This window comes from Anarhichas minor, unplaced genomic scaffold (assembly GCF_050575085.1).
Source record: "Anarhichas minor isolate MPS153535 unplaced genomic scaffold, ASM5057508v1 ptg000004l, whole genome shotgun sequence".
NCBI lineage: Eukaryota > Metazoa > Chordata > Actinopteri > Perciformes > Anarhichadidae > Anarhichas > Anarhichas minor.
The window spans coordinates 17205001-17211874 of record NW_027466450.1 but is presented as its reverse complement, the minus strand read 5'-3'; the positions used below and the strand labels follow the sequence as shown (position 1 = coordinate 17211874).

The window sequence follows — 6874 nt, the reverse complement described above, 5'->3', positions numbered from 1 at the left end:
GACAACCAACATGGTCTGTAGAAATGTAAACACTTGGGTTTTTGCATGACAACCTAATATGCGCGGTAATAAAGGACGACCCCCCCCCCCCCCCCACACACACACACACCATATGAGCTCCTGTTGTATTGCGTAACATCTAACTGACACCTCGATGCAAAGTGACACCGCTCCACTCACCCGTATACCTCGCGGTCCCGGAACGTGCAAGAAGCCGGTTAGAGACGATGATGCTGGGGAATAAGTTACCGGTAAATAAATAAACCCTCCGCGGTGTGAACGGACAGACCGACGAGCTCACTCACCTCTCACTGGCTCCGGCTGAGGATGTGTCCAAACTGTCTCTCCCCTCTCTTCCTCCCCCTCCTCAGCGCGACCTTATGTCTCCACGAGCGAGTAAAAATAGCGCCCCGCTGCGCCGCTGTTTTACCGGACGGCCGCGCGCTCAGATGATCCGGTGCTGTACCGACACACGACCGGAGGAAGAGGTGCGTACAGTCAATATGGCTGACGAACTCACCGTATATACCGAGGCGTGGTGAGTCCTGCAGATTCACCCCCCCCCCCCCATGACTGAAGCTCTGCAGAGCTGAAGCAGGAGGTCCGAACTTTATCTCCCAGAGAAGGAAGAAAAACTGGTCCTACATAAAATAATTGTGTTGATGTGAAGAACCGGGGACGTTGAACACGAGATGAGGATGTTGATCTTTGACCCTCAAAGTTTTCTCCTCATCTTCACAGAAATATCTCAGATTATATTACTTTACTGATCAGTCACACAATAAATCACTTTCTCTTTCTACAGATCTGACGGCCAGAAAGACCCAAAATATGTAAAACATAACCTCAAAGAGTTTCTGAGCTCAGACACGTGAGAGACTGTTCTGATCTTCCTCACTGTGACGATGACATTAATGCATCAATATGTTAATAACAACATGAACTTATGCTTTAATCACAATATGAAATCATTTGGTTGCATCAACAAATAAAGATGTTATTAAACTTTATAATAAACCAGGTTTGTCCTATAAAACGAGCTGCTGAGCTCTTTTTAATCAACAGAGCGTGTGTGTGTACATGTGATGCTAAGAGACCAAACATATAAACTAGAACATAACTACATCATGTATTTAATAAATGACGCCGTGTATACTGTGAACATCCTCGTTTAAACACTATTTTATCTAAATTCTGTGAAATTCTTTCTTAATTCTCTTAACTTACATCTCAGATTTACATTAACATCGTAATCCTTCAAACAACGCTTTAGGACATTTGACTTATCTATATATTTACACACATATTAATATGTTAAGTGAGCACTGAGGCCATGAACTGTATGAGAGTTTAAACATATTGAATTAATTTGAATTGAATTTAAGAGCAGACAGTAAACCACTGAAGTCAAACTGTTAAGCGTTATGTTAACAGAAGTTTAATGTTCAGACACTGATTATATTTCAGTGTCTGGTTGAAAACCACACAGTTATTATCGTTATAATATTCTGTATTTGACCCACAATGAAGAAGGTTTGGCCACCTGTTATAATCCAGATATCAGCTGATAGGATGATGTCAGACTAAGACATTAAAAACTAATCTTTCATATTTATATAAGTCTCACAAACGTTATCTAACATTCTCTATCCCTCAGTGCTGATTATATATTTACTTTAAAGTGAAGAAGAAGAAGAAGTAGAAGAAGAAGAAGAAGAGGAAGAAGAAGAAGTGGAAGAAGAAGAAGAAGAAGAAGTAGAAGAAGAAGAAGAACAGGAAGAAGAGGAAGTAGAAGAAGAAGAAGAAGAGGAAGAAGAAGAAGAAGAAGAAGAACAGGAAGAAGAGGAAGTAGAAGAAGAAGAAGAAGAAGAGGAAGAAGAAGAAGAAGTAGAAGAAGAAGAAGAACAGGAAGAAGAGGAAGTAGAAGAAGAAGAAGAAGAGGAAGAAGAAGAAGTAGAAGAAGAAGAAGAAGAAGAAGTAGAAGAAGAAGAAGAAGAAGAAGAAGAAGTGAATGAATCATTTGTTGATCTTTTGCTTGAATCACAGCGGTTTCATGAAGTGCTGCGGTGCGTTAATGGGATTACAGTAATCTGACGGTGAACCAGATGACACAACGAGTCTCTTCCAGTAACTCAGGTCACTGAAAGTCTCTTTAAGTATTTTAAGTGTTTAACTAATGGTTATGAAACCCAGATAATAAAACCTCAACGTGCATTTATAACAGTGCACATACAAATCTGACATGCAAGTAAAGTCGTTTCAGGAACAATTTAAGAAGTAATCTTGATATTAAATATTCAGTTTGAGTTAATTGGTGGAAATTATTAATTTCTGATTTATTTAAATTAATTTAATTTCACTTTGGAACTTTTAAAAATCTGTTTATGAGGTTGTTTTTTTGTAATTTCATTTAAAGCAGTCTGTATTGTGTGTAAATGATTTGCTGCATGAATAACATAAAATAATAAGTATCATTGATTGATTCTGTAGTCATGACGTCAGGTTGTAAATTGCTGGTTGCTGGTTGCTGTAACAACGTTTAGGTGTGCAACACGTTCTTGTTGTACAACACCGCCACCTTGTGGCCACATGTGGACATGACAGCAGTTAGTCGTACAAAGACAGCTCAGGAAAACATTCGTTTCTCTTCCACAACAAAGCGTTTATTATTCAATCATAACTGTTTATCTCAATAACTGTAACAATGGACACAAACATAAATACAATTACTTTTAGTCTGTATTCATAAACATCATTTAAGAGAAGAGAAGAATGAAGAAGCTTTTAGTTTAATGTCAATGTTTTCTTCAGAAACTAAATTCATTTTATTCCTCTATGACAGAAAACATAACAACAAGATAATTAAACAATATGACAAAAATTAAATAAAAAATAGATAAATAAACATGAACTAATAAGACATATATCAGGAGGTCACACTCAAACAGAGCATGAAGATGGATCGTTGTGTCAGAGGTCATTAAGTAATGACGTCATAATATTTACAGGTATATTAATCTTCTTATTGATTTAGAGAAATCTGACTAGAAGTTCCCTCTTCGGCCACACGAGGGCAGCAGATCCCCGCCTGCTCCTCTGGATCTCTTCTGTCTCTAAATATTAAAACCAACAGTTGATTCCTGATGTTTGCACGAGGCACTCTGTCTATTGATTCCTTGAAGTGTTGAGCAAACTCAACACTGAGTCATTCTGAGTGACTTTACAGTCAGACGGCTCAATGTGTGTGTGTGCGTGTGTGTGTGCGTGTGCGTGTGTGTGTGCCTGTGTGCTGTGCGTGTGTGTGTGTGTGCGCGTGTGTGTGTGTGTGTGCGTGCGTGTGTGTGTGCGTGTGTGTGTGCGTGCGTGCGTGTGCAAATGTGGATTCATCCGCCGCTGAAAATAGTCCCCAACTGACGAACAATTTACTCTTATTTCAGTAACCTTTGCTAAATATTACAGTGCTCACCTGTTTGTGGAAAATCCTTTTAAATTCAACTACAGTATATATTTGTCATGTATGTGTGATTTTATATATTTATATATATATATATAAATATATAGATCACTGTTGCCTTACATGTGAAAATGTGTTTAATTGCTACTTTGTAAACTAAATTATTATTATTTAACTTTCTTTTATTGAACAAACATTGAACTGAACGTAAAAGGCACAATAAATAGTTACAATTACAGCTTTCTACTTTCTGCATCTCAGTCTTTCACGATGTGTTTATGGCACGAGGTGACGTCGCCTTGACGATAACAAAAGGTAAATATTGTGCAGCCTTTCTTAAAGTACGTTTCATGTTGGAGAGAAGACAGACCACACATTGTGTGTCCGTCATCCTACAACTTCTCACTTCTGTTTATAATATTTCTATAATACTCACTAATACTCGATGTATTTTGAAAGCTGCAGGTCTGACTCACATCTGGACCCGGATCAGGTCTCGTACATGTCAGTGACGTGAGCTTTTGTTTTGGGAGTCGAGTCGACACAGGTCAGCTTTTGTAGATTGAGACGTTTCTTTGTATCATTTTGCCGGTAAGTATGTTTCAGCTCCTTGTGTTTCAGCTTAAAGGATTCCAGTAAACACAACAGAGACTGTAAATATGAGCTCAGGCTGCCGGTGAACTAGAAACGTTACTGCAGACGTAAACAACGTGTATTTGGTTTAGAGCTGCTTATAAAATGGTCTCGTGGAGTAAATATTTGTGAAGGAAGACGAGGAGATCTGGTCAGAAATGTATGTGACCCCGTATGAAGAACATAGTTTATATTGAGATAGTAACATAGAAACATCACCATCGAGTCTGAGGAGCAGTAATGTTTTGTTCTTGTTAATGTCGATTTTAAGACAACGTGAATCTCTTGTGTACGAGATGTCAGTCCAAAGCATTTGGTTTACATTCAGCAGAAACACTTAATCAAATGTGTCGCACCAGTTTGAGCCTACGAGACCGGAGAGAAGAAGACGGTTCCATAAGTCGTAACAGCAGGAGTCCAAAAACCTCAGCAGCCGTTGATCACTGGCGGCCCCCACCGGCTGGATAAGAGAAGTGAGGAGTCAGCAGTAAAATAGGGTTTTCAAAAAAGTGTGAATCACCACAACCACAAGAAGTCGATGCAAGAATAGTCAGAAATGAGCACAAAAAAACATGAGTCTGATGGGTCCAGCAGTGTGCGAGATTAGCCGTGGACAGACATAGAGATGCACACTCACACACACACCACCCAACACATGATCCCCTGGGGGAGATACAAGATTAAAGAAAAGAAGCGAAACATTGAACCCAACGATGATAAACGTCTGTTGTTTCCTGACCGAACTTGTGTCCCTCGGCTCTGACCTGCAGCTAAACCGTCAGAGACAAACGGACTTCATGCAGCTTTGCTTCTCCATCGGTGACCTTTCATCGCTCTCCAGGCGACCCCGATATCCGCTTCATCAGATCACGCTTTTGACAAGAGGGTTTGTAGTCTAAATGTCATTTCTATATTTGACTTGGCAACCGCTGTGGCCCTGCAGACCCTTTGTGTTAGTGTTGTCTATAGACTCCATACTGCGCTGTCATTTCTTTCTATACATACGTCTGTGTATGAATCCAGGCCCGCTGCCAGGGCTCCGCTCTGATGCACATGCGTGCACACACCTGCTCTCTGGCTACACCTGCTTCAACACATTTAAATGAAAACCGATGTTGGAAGTGTGAAAAGCTGTCAGACAAAGTCTGCATTTGTTTAGCTGCTGCAGGAAGAACTTCACTGGATGCACTGAGCTCACCACTGAGGCTACACAGGTGCTTTAACAGGCCTGTTAAATACAACGTTCACTCTGTTCTCTGTTACTTTTATCTCCAATTAAACCACTTACACACACTTTATATACAGATCTGGGAATGGATCTTACCCTGAAGCTCATAATGTGGATCTCATTTCAGTTCATTAAGAGAAGCTGTGCATTCTACTTTCACTCCAATAAAAGCAGAAGTTTAAAGGAACAGTGTGACACATGTTTAACTACGGAAGCCCAGAGCGGTCAAACAAGCTCAAACAGAAGCCGTCTGAAGTTCACTGTTCATCTTGTTCTTGTGAACTTCTCTGCTGGCTGAGAGAAAGCAGAACGAACGACTGATATCTTTATTATTATCATTTATGAACTTCACTCAGCAATGTTATTTATTTTATTGAGATATTAATGACTTTATACAGTGACTTTGCTGTTGTAAACATTACTGTTTGCTTCTCTAGAAATAATATTTATTATATATAAATTATATATAAATCCCCCAACTCTCTGTCTCTCTCTCTCTCTCTCTGTCTCTCTCTATCTCTCTCTCTCTCTCTCTCCTCCAGTGAAAACAGGTGCTAAATGTTCTCCACCTTATTTGATGGAATACTGAATGAGTCATTTTTTTCCCCGTTCTGTGACACAGAATCCAATTCTGTGTCACATGTGAGCAGCAGGAGGTGATACATGCAGCATGTGCTGCTATCAGATCCAACACGGCAGATGTTACGATGCCGTCAGAGGGCCTCACTTGGCCCCTGAACAGCTGATTGGTTCCTGCATGTGCCTGTTTTTTTGCAACCAGTGAACAGGAAGTGACCATATTAGGACTGAGGAGGAGTGACGTAGAGACGGCGTATACGTCTCTGGTAGAGACCTGTCAATCACTGTGTAGCCCCGCCCTAAAGCATCCCCTGCTTTATGGTCTGTGTGACTCTAAATGGACCATAATGTACTAAATGAACATCATGCTGTATTGAAGAAGACTTGAAACTAGAGATTGAGACCATAAACTCATGTTTACAATGTTTACTGAGGTAATAAATCAAGAGAGAAGTAGAGTCATTTTCTCATAGACTTCTATACAACCAGAGGAGTCGCCCCCTGGTGGACACTAGAGAGAATGCAGATTGTGAGGATTTTCAGGGCTAAACGTAAAAACAAATCTGAGTGAAACATCTTTGCTTTGCTGCACTGATCAGATGTTTACATTAACTCTAATGACTTCCTGTGATGTTAGAGGTCGCTTTTCTGGAGAAAAGTGAATTCCCAGTTTGAACATTGGTAATATTTTGGCAGCACAATGACAGCATGATGGATACAGGAAGACATTTTGGTATCCAATAAAGTAGAATGTAGAGAAACGGCTGGAGGAGTTTAAATGTCCTTCTCTTTCTCTGCTCACATTTAGCTTTCTCTTGACCGTCACCACATCCTTGTGTCTTGTGTTGTCAGACGACGGGAGGAAGTTGTGTGAGGAATGTTGGGAGTGCTCTGCTCAGGGGCGTGGGTGACTTGGTTTCTGGATGACCTCCCTGGACGCATGTCTTGATTCTTGGTTTCCATCTTTGTGCAGAGTTCAG

At 40.3% G+C, this 6874-nt stretch overlaps 1 protein-coding gene across 3 annotated transcripts in view; it reads right to left on the bottom strand.

Moving 5' to 3' along the window:
* The window catches only part of LOC142971057 (radixin-like), a 29779-nt gene extending 29264 nt beyond the window's left edge, over positions 1 to 515 (bottom strand). Inside the window, exons 1-2 of one of the 3 annotated variants that reach the window (XM_076111665.1) lie at positions 306 to 511; positions 181 to 233 (exon numbers count right to left, since the gene is read on the bottom strand). The gene's annotated coding sequence lies outside the window, so the exon portion shown is untranslated. Of the gene's footprint in view, positions 1 to 180; positions 234 to 305 lie in introns of all 3 variants that reach the window. The other 2 variants (XR_012959329.1, XM_076111658.1) reach the window with 2 other exon arrangements.
* Positions 516 to 6874: the final 6359 nt, after the last annotated feature.